Genomic DNA, 14524 nt, shown 5'->3' with positions numbered 1-14524 from the left:
CTTTCTTAAAGTCCAGCTTAAAGGTTACAAGCAAAACAAAAGCATTTCGGGTTAGCACATAGGAGTCCACAAGCCATAAAGAAATAAAAGGAGATAAACCTGATTCTGTTTTCCTGAGCTACTTACATATCTAGGGTTTCAAATGAGTAGTTTCTAGGTATGATACCTATATTTTTTCATACCTGGCTCCAAGGTTCTTACAGCATATTTCCAGCCCTGTCTGCCTCTCTCCGAGAACAACCACAGACAGACAAAAGAGGAGTCTTGTTTCAATTTTTAAAAGTTCTAGCCTTCTCATTGGTTCTTTTGGCCAGGTGCCCACTCACTTCATTTTACCTATGCATAGCAGTGACTTTTAACCCTTTACAGGTAAAGCAAGTAGAGAACAGCTACTAAGAGGGATTTTATAGCTAACTGGTTGCCTGGATCCATAAAAGGGAACTACCCCTCCCTTCATTTATCACAACACCTATGCCCAAGGGTCTCACCCCCTGGCCTGGAGCCCCACCCCCTGCTGGGCCCTGGAGTTTTTATAGCATGTTGAAGGAACCTCAGAAAGAAAAAGGTTGAGAACTCCTGATTTACACAAGTGCAAATCTACAGCGACTGCATTAACTTCAATCGAGTTCTTTTGGATTTACATGGATGTAACAAACCAACATTTTGCTCCTTTTCTTTTTACTTGTCTGTAAAGTACTGAGACACTTCTGGAATTATGTAAACAATATCAGAGGTGTCAACTTCCCCGGTTCCCAGAGGGTGCTCAATCCCTGCTTTTCCCTAGGCTTCACCCCAATCCACCCCCTTCCCTTAAACCTGCACCCTGCCTCTTCCCGCTCCACCCTGTTCTGCTCCCTGCCCCTGCTCTTCCCTTTCCGCCACATCTCCTGAACACCGCTGAACAGCTGATTGTGGCGGGCGGGAGGCACTGGCAGGGAGTGGGAGGAGCTGATCCGCGGGTCTCCCCACCAGCCCTGGAGCCCCCCTGGAGTCGGTGCCTATGAACAATATAATGTCTTTCATGCAGAGATTTTAAAGCATTTGCTAAACATTTGATTAATTAACCCTCACCACAAGCTCACCCATGGAGTGGGTGGTATTATCCAGATGAGGAAAGTGAGAAACACAGAAATTGAGTTGATCTCCTCAAGCAATCAGTTCCAGCTTCAGGAATAGGTCCCAAGTCATTTGACCTCCACCTCTGAATATTAGGCATCAGGCCATATTCCCTCTGATCTCTGAGCATTTGGAAAGAGTCAAATGGGCTACTAAGGGCCACAGTTCAGAAAAGCAGTTAAGAACGTGCTAACGTTCATCCTTGTTCAGGACAGTAGTTAAGCATACACTTAACTTTAAGCACATATTTAAGTCCCGTTGACTTCAGTGGGACTAAAGTAGATGCTTACGTACCATTTTTAAATGGGGATGCCTTCCTGCCTGGGGGCCAAATTGTGTTTGTGCTACTGAGAAAGCATGAAAACTCACGAGTTGCTCTGAGCATTGGCTTTGGTTGCAAGATAAATTCCAAATTAGAAAATTAGCATGGAAGCTTTGAGTGTCTTGTTCAAACTTACTGGCATGTTCCCCAAAGTATTCCTGTTTACTGAGAGAAACAGTGACTGTGTTTTGTGCCATTTTGTACTGGCAGATCAAGTTGAAATGCTTACAGATGATCTACAGAATGCTTTTTCATAGAATCATAGAACATCAGGGTTGGAAGGGACCTCAGGAGGTCATCTAGTCCAACCCCCTGCTCAAAGCAGGACCAATCCCCAACTAAATCATACCAACCAGGGCTTCGCCAAGCCGGGCCTTAAAAACCTCTAAGGAAGGAGATTCCACCACCTCCCTAGATAACCCATTGCAGTGCTTCATCATTCTGCTAGTGAAATAGTGTTTCTTAATATCCAACCTAAACCTCCCCCACTGCAACGTGAGACCATTACTTCTTGTTCTGTCATCTGGTACCACTGAGAACAGTCTAGATCCATCCTCTTTGGAACCCCCTTTCAGGTAGTTGAAAGCAGCTATCAAATCCCCCCTCATTCTTCTCTTCTGCAGACTAAACAATCCCAGTTCCCTCAGCCTCTCCTCATAAATCATGTGCTCCAGCCCCCAATTCATTTTTGTTGCGCTCTGCTGGACTCTTTCCAATTTTTCCAAGTTGTGTGTGTCCCTGTGTCCATCTGTGTGTGTGTGTGTGATGAACAAGATGGCTCAGGGCACTTCATTACACAATATTTGTCCCAGAAACTACTATTAATCAGTAGACACTCACCCTCTGTACTTTGGATTCCTTTCTTATTTAAGCATGAATGTGTTTCTTTTCACTATTTAGACTCTTAAAAAAAATTATGCAGTTGATCAATCCAATTACCAAGCTAGATAGGAATTTCTAATTGAGCTGGGTCTGACTAACAATGTCTGTAATTCTATTATCTTCAGTGTTCTGCATTTCTTCTTTCTGGATGCTTCATCTCAGATTCTGGCAGTAGATGAGTCTGGTTTTGTCCCCTCTTTTAGGATCTGGTTCCTGTTTTCTGATTTTTCTGCTTTGCTGTGTAGCATTTTTATCTGTAATATTGATAGAGCATTCACAACCTCCTGATGGGAAATCTGCATTCTGCAGAGCATTCAAAGGAAGTGAAACATATTAATATGCATAGAAGTGTATGTGTTCTGAATAAAACCCAAAGGAGTGCCTATTCACACTCACCTAGAAAGAAAACAAACACTTTGTGTCTAAGCAAAATTGTGTACGGGTAAGTCCGCAGCTCCTGTGGAAGAAGGGAAAATTTGGTGCTAGAGTGACAGAAAAATCCACCACAGTTGAACGATAAATTAAACACGATGCTTTCTGACCAGCTGCCCGCTGAGAATAGCTAATAGCTCTCTGCCCCTTATTTCCCTTTGCCGCCATCTGTTCAAACTGGAACATGCCAGCCCAATAATTTTTGAGTCTGAGTCTAACTTTCAATTCTGTGATGTGTTGGATGGTTTGAAATTAGGCCAAAGAAATTAATTTTATCCATACCAATTTACACATACCTTGTTTAAATGTAAAACAGAAAGACCCCAAACCCTCACTGTGCTGAGCACTGTTCAGTCTGACTCAGGGGGGGTGGAAGCTCCCTAAAAGTGTTGAGGGGCCACCGGTGCTCCAACCATGGGCCCGTCCCTTGCACTGCCCCTGCTCCCTAAGGCTCCCTTGCATCGCCCCTTTCCCTGAAACCCCACCCCCGTGCCACCCATTCCCCTGAGGCCCTGCTCCTGCACTGCATCTTCCCTCCAAGATCCCGCCCCCCACTTGTTTCTCTCCCGCCTCCCCCACATCGCTCACCCATAGCCCTCCCACTTTTAAAAGTGATGGGGCCGGGGGCCCCTGGTCTCCCCCTGTTCCGGCACCCCTGCTCAGACTGACTTCAGTGGGAGCTGAGGATGCTCAACCCCTCACAGAATTCGGCCCCAGAATACTTTGGCATTGGTTCTTTTGCAACCTAGTTTTAATATCTTGTGTAGATTTGTCACAATCTAAATGATTCTTTCTGACAATCCAGCCACATCGCCTGCAGTGAAACTGTGTCTCCTCTTACTTTGTGCTCTTTCTCCAACCGTTGGCTTGAACTTTGGCTTCTGACTGCTCAGTTACAGTAGAAGTTCTCTTTGATACTTGAGACAGTATTGGAGAGACACAATGAGTCTCTCTAAAATGCTAATTTGGATCTTGTTGGTCTGAAGGGGAACTGATTCAGTCCTTTGATTCACACATCTGTTGTTTGCTTGACGAATACGACTATTTGTCATGAAATACGTGCAACTGGCAGCAGAGCAGACACCTGCCTGGGACGCTACTTACAGAACTCACAGCCTTCTTTGAAATACTGTAGAACCTGAGAGTTACGAATGCCGGATTTACAAACTGACCGGTCAACCACAGACAGAGGTGAAAGTGGGTCGGTACGGCATACCAGTAAGAAGTGGCCAACAGTACCAGCCCGTACGCAGCCGATGTTAAAGCGCTGCTGTCGCTGCCCCTTTTGCCTCCCCACTTTTGCCACTGCCCCAGGGCCTGGTGATTTAAAAGGGCCTGGGGCTTCCAGCCATTGCCACAGCTACCGCAGCAGCAGCTGGAGCCCCGGCCCCTTTAAATCGCCACCAGAGCTCCAGGCGGCACGGGCCAGGCAAAGTGGAAGGGCTGGCTCGGGGAGACTGACCCAAAGCACTGCCCCATCTGGGGCTCTGTACCAGTAAGTAATTTATCTTATTTTCACCCCTGACCACAGACCTCATTTGGAACCGGAAGTACGCAATCAGGCAGCAGCAGAGACCAAAAAAAAAAAAAAAAGGCAAATACAGTACAGTACTGTGTTAAACATAAACTACTAAAAAAATAAAGAGAAAGTTTTAAAAACCTGTGATATGGCAAGGAAACTGTTTCTGTGCTTGTTTCATTTAAATTAAGGTGGTTAAAAACAGCATTTTTAATCTGCATAGTAAAGTTTCAAAGCTGTATTAAGTCAGTGTTCAGTTGGAAACTTTGGAAAGAACCACCATAATGTTTTGTGCAGAGTTACAAACATTTCAGAGGTGTTTGTAACTCTGAGGTTCTACTGTATGTCTGAAACTTCCAGATCCTATGTCCTATCTGCTAATTCAGGGCCAGCCAATGGTGTGTCTGTAACAGTTCCTCATAGCATGAAACAGCCTCCCAGGAGTTCGTTTGACTTCCAGATTGAAATGAATAGGATATAAAATCCAAATATAACTAGTAACTTGTGCATGAACCCTATAAAAGCACTTTGCAAATGTGTTTACCCTCCACTAAGTACACAATGATGTCAACTTGGTGTCACCACGATTTATGAGTACGAAGTGCATGAATGAAGAATTGCTCAGGCTGTTGGCCTTTGGAGCCCCCTAAAGGGCAGAACATGATGCGGAGAAAGGTGACAATGGGTGCCCAGAAACCACATCTCTCCAAAGATCAAATGCAAATCAGAACCCACAGAATAGTCTGTTTGGTGACTGTCTTAACCTGCTGGGTGACTCATCAGGCTGATGTCATTGTTAATTATTCCTGCTATTCATTTATATATTGCCACAAGTATGTGAGCTGGCGTGCAGACCAAAATGAGAACATGCTCAGAACTAAATGAGGAAGGGCTCCCACCGGGAAAAGCTTGTGTTCTAAAGAGGCAACACGTAGATGTGGGATGGGGAGCAGCAGAAGCAGGGTGCAGTGAGGCATGTGCTGTGTTCGTGATGTTAGTTTGCAGTTTTTCATTCTAAGCACCCATGGAGAAAATGAATGGATGCTTAGCACCCCCTACAGCCTCACCTCTGCTCTTTAGGGTTCTTCATCCTTCCCAGGCCTGGGAGGGGCTGCAGTAGGGTCCTCTCTCCCACTTCCCAGACTGACAGAGAGAGCCTGGCCGGCGCTTGAGGCTGATTGCGGGAGTTAAGGTGACCAGACAGCAAGTGTGAAAAATCAGGACAGGGGATGGGGGGTAATAGGAGCCTATATAAGAAAAAGACCCCAAAATCGGGACAGTCCCTATAAAATCAGGACATCTGGTCACCCTAGTGGAAGTCCAGCCACCCCAGGATGGACAGTTGGAGCCTGGCCCGGCTGCCCCAGGGTTGCTGACAGCAGGAGCCCCTGCTGTTCCCAGACTGGCTGACACGATTTCTGAGTGAGGCTTAGAAATCGTGACTCTTGCAATCAGTTTGTGAGAGTTGGCATGTCTGAGTCTGTAATGGTCATGCTTCCTTTTTCTCACCTCTATTAGTCCTTGCTATTTAGGTGGTAGGCTCTTTGGAGAAGGGACTGTATCTTATGATGTGAGTGCATAGTCCCACCACTGAGCCCCTGAGCTCTGCTACTATTGAGGCAGGAGCTAAACTGACCTGCTCTTGAAGACAAGGAAAATTATCTTACATTTCAAGCTGATGGAGCTACATCAGGAAGGAATTTGTCCATTGACTGTAATCTGTTGTGTATTCCCGCAGGGAAGATAGAACAGGCATGCTTTATTTAAAATGGCATATTAAGACTTTTAAAATAAAGTTATAAACAATATGACTCTAACTAGATCTTTATTTAATTACAGACTTTGGGTTTTTTGTCTCTTTTGTCTGGTGCAGTAGGAAGGGATAGTGGGTCAGAAGTTAGTTAGGTAGTTTGACTTTTCAGCCTGTTCTTAGGGGGAAATGTATTGAGATGAGTTGAGTTTCTCTGTATATAGCAGAGAAAGTTTTAAGTATGAGTCATTCCTGTGTGGGATTTTATCCAATTGCCTCCCACATCTACAATAAGGCTCCCAAAGTGGCTTCTTTGTATGAATTGAGAAGATGCATTCCGGCGCCTGAGTGTTTATGAGAAGTAAACAGAGTGGAGTGCCCCCAGGACTTATAACGTCAAGATTTAAAGGTAACAGAAAAAATAAAACAAAACTAGGCAAAGCATCACAATCTGATCATGTGCATTTTGTGACTCTAGGTTTCCACAGGGTCACGGTGATAGCACAGAAAGGCAGTTGTCTGCTCCTCAGACCTCACATGGAGAATACAAGTTTTCTGACAGCAAATAAGTTTATTTTTTTTAGAAAATGTGTCTATTTTGGTACATTGCCAAAAAGTAAAAGCACTCCTACCATTCTTCGTGAGCTTGGCTTTGTCTCTTAACTACTACAAGCAATGTCTCCGTCTTCCCTTCTTTTCATTTCTCTCTTCTTTGCCTCTTGAATTTTCCACTCGGGTTTATTTTCAATAAGGGTGAGTTTGTTTTTCCATTTTCTTGGTTTTCCCAGGTAGAATAAAAAGTTCTAAGAAACATATCACAAAACCAGATATGGACCTGAACCAAACATGCTGTAACTCTGGAAAAATCTGAACGTAGATTCTAACTTTGGGGATACAATGGGCAAATGAAAAAGCCGACAAAATATTTTGTTTTGGGTCAAACAATGGTATTTACCTTTAAAAAGAAAGTAAAACTCAAAACAAAAACAAAAATAATTTAAAATAAAATCAAAACACTTAATTTAGAAAACATTAAAATAGAAATTTTAGACTTTTTCAATTTTTTTTTTTTTTGGCTGAAACAATTTGGCAAATTGAACACGAATCTGCAAAATGTTTTGGTCAACCCAACTCTGCATCTTTTGGCAAAACAAAAGTTTCATCTGAAAAATTTTGCCCAGCTCTAGATATAATGAATGTGCGTATATACAGCATCTTCCATCCTCAGTCCCGTCAAAGTACTTTACAAATTGAGTTATATACTATGCACAGCAATCATTCCACCTACCACTGAAATGCAGCCACTGCTGGGCTGAAAAGGGGCAACTGTATAATACTGTGCACTATGCAACTACACAACTAATTTAGGATGGGAAGCAAAGAATATCACTGAACAACTGCAAGGAGAGTTTAGCAAAGGCAGAGATCTGAGTTGGGACTTTTAGTGAGAAAGCTGGGCTTGCTGTCCTACTCTTATGAGGATGTTGGATCTTGATTGCAAAGTGGCCTGTTACACAGTTTTACTTCTCATCCAAAAGATGGGTTGCTTTTTGCCAAACCACTTAGTATCATCTCTAACAGCCATGTTGTTTTACAGCCTGGCACACCTGCTTTGTATTTCAGACACTTCCCCCTAAATTTTCAAAGCGGTGCCAAACGGCCTCTTAGCTGCACAACTCCTGTTAAAGACCTTGGAGGAAGGAGTGCCCCATCGTAAGTGTTGGAATCATGCCCATCTTCCCCAACGGCTCCTGCCTGAGAGTTTGAGAAGGAGCTCTGGTCCGTTTTCTTGACTATGAGTGGAGTCCCCCCATAAAGGCACAAGTAGAATTGTAAAACCACTTTTGTGGAGGCTGATTTTAAAAAGGTATATGACATTTCAATCAATAGGTGTCAGACTCAGGACTTGCAATTCCCATTGACGTCAGTGAGCTTTTTGGGGGTTCTGCAGTTCTCAGGGTTTTAGCTGCAAGAACTCCACAAGGAGGTATAATGTTCAGTGAAAATATTAGTAGGACAGAATTACCAAATGAATGCGGGTGAGGGGGAGGGAGAAGAGGAGAAGAAATGAAGTTGCTGGGAGAAGGGAGAGCAAGAAGAACAGAAAGAACAAAGAGACGTGCAAGAGGGAATTTTGACACCCCCCCTTTTTTTTTTACTTCTGTTCTGTGAATCACACTGATTCAAGTAAGTTCAGAGTTGATCCTTTTACTTAATCAACAGAAAACCAGGAGTGGTGTCCAGATACAATGAAATTTCTCCTTGTTACCTTGCAGTCTCTACACTCCTGTTTCCTATTAAGCCGTTTCATTTTATGATGCAATGTATTCTTTTATCAAAGGTCATGAGTCTGATTCCCAATGACTATTTTCTTCCAGTCCTAATACTTGAATTTCCTTTGTTCATATTAGACCCTCTTTAGATCATTCTTGCAGTATATACACATCATGTAATACACATTGGCAGGTCATTTACTGGGATCATGTATTATTTCTAGCACCATACGTGCACACAGTGCTTTGCAGATAAGTCAAAAGGAGAAGATCCCTGTGCCTAAACACTTGCAGGTGAAGCACTTGATGTCGTGAGTTGTGGATTGGTTCCTGGGTGCTGCAGGAAGTCAGTGGGAGCTGCAGGTGCCCCTCACTTTGGAGGATCAAGCTCTTTGGTAGACAATAGACAACGTATGAACAGTGGAGAGAGTGAATGGATATAACAAAGTCACTATGTTATAAATGATGACAATAATATGTGCCTTTTGGGTCTTGTAGCTGTCGGGTTATTAGTTAGTGCTGTAGATTATAATTCTCTGCATGGTTGTATGTGCCTCCATCTGTATATGCATATACAGGAGGTGTCCTTAAGAAGTCAACATTTGCCAGCAGTCAGCATGCAGAGGTAGCTGAGATACCACATTCCCCCAATCTCTTTGAGGAGGGATGTTTGGTGGTAGATGAAAGGATGAGTAGTGGTGGAAAGCTGGCTCAAAGAAAACCATTCTTAGGGGGGACTTGGTGGAGGAGTGTCATTGGGGGATCATGGTTGACCAGGGAGCCTCTTTCAGGCCACAGCAGACAGCATGAAAAATCAGGAGCTGGCAGAGCATGGAGGAGGAGGAGGAGATACAGACGGAAACCAAGGCAGAGATGTAGGCGGTGCAGAGCCTTGAATGAGGATTCTGATAACCTCTCTACTTCCCCCAACCAACTCCTTGGTTTAAAGCTTTATTAAGTTAAGCTAGGGGCTACCCAGAACCTGGGGGATTTTTCTTCCAAACCATCTGCATTGGATGCAGGAATCCTTTGAAGCCCCTTGCCTAGGGAGGCTATCACATGCTAAACTGTTGGAGTTTTATGTGAGGCTGTAGTCTCTGAAACCCCTAATGGAAAAATTTGCAGCAGAGAAGTGAAAACAATCTAAAAACTTTTTCTCTCCCATATCCTCTGCTCCCTTATCAGTCAGATAATTTACCCTTATCCTCTAAAAAAGAGAAAAAGGGATTTGTATGGCCCACAAATTTTGAAAAAAAAACCAAAACACCTACAGTGCCCCAGATTCTCTCCCAGAAAAAAAGAGCACATTGTAGAAAATCCTTTCCATGTAGAACATTGCAGTCACTTCTTACTATAGCAACAACAGTGATAACAGTTAGAGATGTAACTGAGAAATCCATCATCATAATTCAGTGTAGGGGTCAAACCCTGAATTCCTTGCTCATTTTGTCACCTCGATCCTTGCTCAGGCAAAACTTACACTGACATCAATAACATAGTAAAACCCAAGGATCCCTAAATAAAGTTGCACAGTTGGCCAAACTCTTTGGGGTCTTTTGAGGATCTGAAGAAGTGAGTTTTTTACCCATGAAAGCCTATGCCCAAGTAAATCTATTAATCTTCAAAGTGCCACTGGACTTCTTGTTGTTGTGGATACAGACTAACATGGCTACCACTCTGATATGTGGGGTGAGAGTAAGACATTGTCAGAAATGAGAAATTTCATATTGATTGGGGCAATATACTGAGGTGAAAACTAGCAGTGTCTCTACTTCACATTCCAGAATTTCACCATGTGGGCTAATTGTGCAATTTTATTCTCACACACACTGCATGTACACAGACACACACACAATACATTTGAAGCTAATACATGGTCTGTCTTAAATGTTCTTAACATTCATGCTGGAGATTGGCTGTAGCAGAGAAACAAGGCTGGATTGTGGACCAGTGTCTTATTAGCAGCTTGTTCTATACTACCAAAGTGAGAAATGGGGCTGGACTAGAACATCTGGGTTGAAAGGGATCTCAGGAGGTCATCTAGTCCAATCCCCTCCTCAAAACAGGGCCCATCTCCAGACAGGTTTTTGCCCCAGATCCCTATAATGGCCCTGTAGCGAGGCGGTGTGGCTCCCCTCCTCCACAGGGAGGGTTGAGCCCCGTCCATCTTCCCCCAGGGCGGAACTTCCGGGCAGAAGCCCCGCCCCTCAAAGGGTCAGGCAGCGACCCGGAAGTATAAAAGCCGGGCGCCGGCCTTCAGTTGGAGCTCAGCTGCCGGCCAGAGCAGACGTGCCGGCCGACCCTCGTCGCTGGGAGGCTGCCGAGCTCCGGGACAGGGATCAGGCCTTGCCGGAGCCGACCCGCAGCAACCACGACCCTGAGCTGCTGGAACTACCAAAGCTGCCCAGCCCCAACTACGGCCTGGAGGAGCCTTCGGACCAGACCTGGCCCAGCTACCCGGAGGTGCACCCGGATCTACCTAGCCCGGACTGGGAGGAGCCCATGAGGGTGGACGACCCTGCGGACCAGGTAGGAGGTGAAGGGGGTATGGAAAGTAGCCCGGGGGCGGCTGACTACAGTCAAGCCACAGAAGGCCCCAAGCCGATGACCGTGTGTGTCGGTCAGGATCCCCACTGATCGCGCTGTCAGTGTGTTTCGGTTAGGATCCCCCCTGATCACTCTGTCAGTGCGTTTCGGGCCGGATCCCCACTGACTGCCACTAGCGGCGACAGCCGCTACTAGGGCCTCGGGCTGGAACGCAGAGGAGTGGGTGGGCCTGCGTTCCCCCTGCCACCCGTAGCCGGGTGGCAGTATCCCCCTTCGCCCCCACAGCTACCGTGTGTTTGCTGCTCTGCCTTGCCCCAAAGGGCCGGAGCCTATTGTACTGTGTTTGGTGCCCCGCCCGAACCAAGGACTGGGCCCCACTGACTTTGTTACTGCTCTGCCCTGTCCCAAAGGGCCAGAGCCCCCTGACTGTTTGTTGCTCTGCCCTGCCCTAAAGGGCCAGAGCGTATTATACTGGGTTTGGTGCCCCGCCCGAACCAAGGGCTGGGCCCCCATTGACTTTGTTACTGCTCTGTCCCGCCCGAAGGGCTAGAGTGTAGCGGATCGTTCGTCTGGTACCCGCCTGTAGTCAAGGCGGGGCCCTACTGACTTTGCTGTGTCCCAGTCCGCTCCACAGGGACCGAACTCCCGGACAGTGGACCGCGGACCCGAGGGACAGGACCCAGCGAGGACAGGACGAGGCCGGTGTGTCTCCCCTCCTCCACAGAGAGGGTTGAGCCCCGGCTCCCCTCGTCACAGGCACCCTCAAGGATTGAGCTCACAACCCTGGGTTTAGGAGGCTAATGCGCAAACCACTGAGCTATCCCTGCCCCCCTAATATATGGAGATATACCTATCTCATAGAGCTGGAAGGGACCCTGAGGGGGGGTAATTGCATGCAGCCCCCTGTCTTTGCTAGCAAGACCAAGTACTGATTTTTGCCCCAGATCCCTAAGTGGCCCTCCTTGAGGATTAAACTCATAACCCTGGGTTTTGCAGGCCAAATCTCAAACCACTGAGCTATTCCTCCCTAAGCAAAGCATGAAAACAATGCCAGTGTGGGATTCTGCTGACGACCAACCACCCAATGTCCTCTCTTTTGTTTGAGATTTCACTATAATGATCAGATGGAATTATTCGTTCATAACTTCACTGCTCACATATTCTTCTGCATAAGTGTTGTTCCATGCTTCATGTCAACACACTACGTACGTTCATGCAGGATGAATCTCAATATTTTAATTTCTTTATGAGGGATTTTAAAATTCTGCTGCATCATTTTCGATTAATCAAAAATCAGATCAGTGGGATCAGGCTGGGAACCCTAAAAGATCCACCCTCCTAGATGTTCACAAATCCCTTCTATGCATTAATAATACTCTGTTCTCCTATAAACCTTTCATCCAAAAATCTTTACAATTAAGCCTCACAGGTCACCCTGTGGGGTTGAGAAATATTATTGCCATTATATGAATTATATGGGGAAAACCACCCACTGCGAGGTTGAATTGCTTGCCGAAAAACAAGTTAGTAACAGTTCAGAATAGAATGTAAGTCTGCTCGCTCTGTCCAGTGTCTCAGCCACAAGACATTCTTTCTCCCTAAACCTCTATTCAATTTTTTTGTCCAGCAGCTGAAGGGAAATGTGAAGCATCCTTGTGGAAAATAAGCTTTTTGAAACCTTGACTGCAAGCTACCCACACATCAGAGTTGTCAGCTATGCTGCACATGTGTGGTTAAGGGGAATGAAATTTAAAGGACCTTCTGTTTCTATGCACAAAGGTCTCCACCAGTTCACCTACACAGAAGAATCTGCGTCAGCTGCCAGTATTCATTTTTTCTCCTTTGTGGGTTTCCAGCTTGGAAGAGGGACAGAAGTCTGATTCTATCCAGCAGGGGCAGTGATGACATAAACACTAGCCAATATAATAGAAAGCATTAGTGCAATTGCTATCTAAATAATCCAGGGTAACACCAGTTCCTGTTCTGCTCCTTTTCCTGCATTAACTGATGGGGCTTGGAGTTGTTCCTAGGACGAGGAGGATCAATTATGTGATACAAACAATAGTCTGTTTTTAATTTTGAATATTCCAACATTCTCTGGAAATTGCAGATTATTAAAGAGGAGACTGGAGCAATTCAGCTTAAGCAAACCAAAGAGGTTACAGTGCACCCCAGCAAACTGTGAGGGTGATCTTGTTAGCTCTCCCAAAATAAGTGGAGTTGAAATGGTATAAGAGACCACTGGTGAGAACCCCTATTTTGCAAGATGTGCTCTCAGTGATTCAATAGAGATGACGTTTCTCCTTGGTGAGTGAGTACTGAACCAGTATTCTGGAGAGGTGCTAGGGGGGTGCCATCCTAACAGGGGTGCCATCTTCCAGAGAACTCAAGGCCATGGCCACGTGCTGTCATAAAATAAATAATCTGAAGGAGAAATTTTGTAAGCACAGTCAATCTGTGGAACTCTTTGCTAGAGGATGTTGTGAAGGCCAACACTATAACAGGGTTCAAAAAAGAACTAGATAAATTCATGGAGGATAGGCCCATCAATGACTATTAGCCAGGATGGGCAGGGATTGTTTCCCTAGCCTCTGTTTGCCAGAAACTGGGAATGGGTGACAGGATGGATCACTTGATGATTGCCTGTTCTGTTCATTCCATCTGGGGCACCTGGCATTGGTCACGGTCAGAAGACAGGATACTGAGCTAGATGGACCTTTGGTCTGACCCAGTATGGCCGTTCTTATGTTCTTAAGAGAATGTTAACTCTGAGATGCTGACTAATCAAATGTTCATTGCTGTCTCCTCACCTACATTCTATGTCTGACTTCATGTAGTACCAGGTTTGCTTCCTGTCCTAAATTAGAGTCTGAGGTTGTTGCATTCTGCTTTGCAGTTGCTCTGTTTCATCCTTGCATATCAGTGCTGGGCTATTTTGGGCTAAATCTTGAGGCCCTTGCTTGGGGCCAGACGCAATGTGTGGGTATGCAGTGTTGGAGGATGGGTACACGGAGTCTTCCTTCGCCTCCCACCTGCTACCCGGCACAGTGAGTTGTCCCTGTTGGACTGAGGAGAGCCTGCGCTATTCCAAGCTAATGCCACTGGTGATGATAGCCTTCTAGAAGGGGTTGTGATGAGAGGGCCATGGCTATGCATGGGGAATGGAGAGGTTCATGCTGCACCCTTTCAAATGGTGGTGGAGCTGCTCCCTGTGTGTGCTCCTGCAGAGCCCAAGGAGGAATTCTGGCTGAGTCAATAAAAAATCCTTCAGCGGCTTTTCTCGCAGAGTGGACCATCCTGAGCCCACATAATTTGGACCTTGGTTTATAGCCACAATCAGGCAAAGCTGCAATTGAAGTGGAGAAGGGTTCCCAGGTGTGGCCCACAACTGGTATAATAAGGCCTCACTCCTGCACAGATTTAGACACATGCTTAACTTTACACACACTGAATAGTTCCTGAAAGGAGTTACTCATAATTCCTAAAGTTAAGCCTAGGTGGCAAGATCAGGGTTTAGGTTTGTAAACTATGTTGATCCAACATTTTCCCTCCATTTATTGCTCTTTACCTTTGACAGGTAGCAACATGGCTCAGATTATGCCAAACAGAAGTAATTTAAGTATTAAAACCAGCTGGTTACATTGTTTAGCAGAGGAATTAAATTGATGATCAGCTTTTGAAGC

The 14524-nt window shown here is 45.4% G+C and overlaps 1 protein-coding gene across 2 annotated transcripts in view; it reads left to right on the top strand.

Moving 5' to 3' along the window:
- The window catches only part of NEURL1 (neuralized E3 ubiquitin protein ligase 1), a 276518-nt gene that overhangs the window by 236885 nt on the left and 25109 nt on the right, over positions 1 to 14524 (top strand). The gene's annotated exons all lie outside the window — the stretch shown is intronic.

The sequence above is a fragment of the Chelonoidis abingdonii genome, chromosome 16 (genome assembly GCF_003597395.2).
Source record: "Chelonoidis abingdonii isolate Lonesome George chromosome 16, CheloAbing_2.0, whole genome shotgun sequence".
In the NCBI taxonomy this organism is placed as follows: Eukaryota; Metazoa; Chordata; order Testudines; family Testudinidae; genus Chelonoidis; species Chelonoidis abingdonii.
The sequence above is the reverse complement of the archived record's forward strand: the minus strand, read 5'-3'. Positions and strand labels throughout refer to the sequence as shown.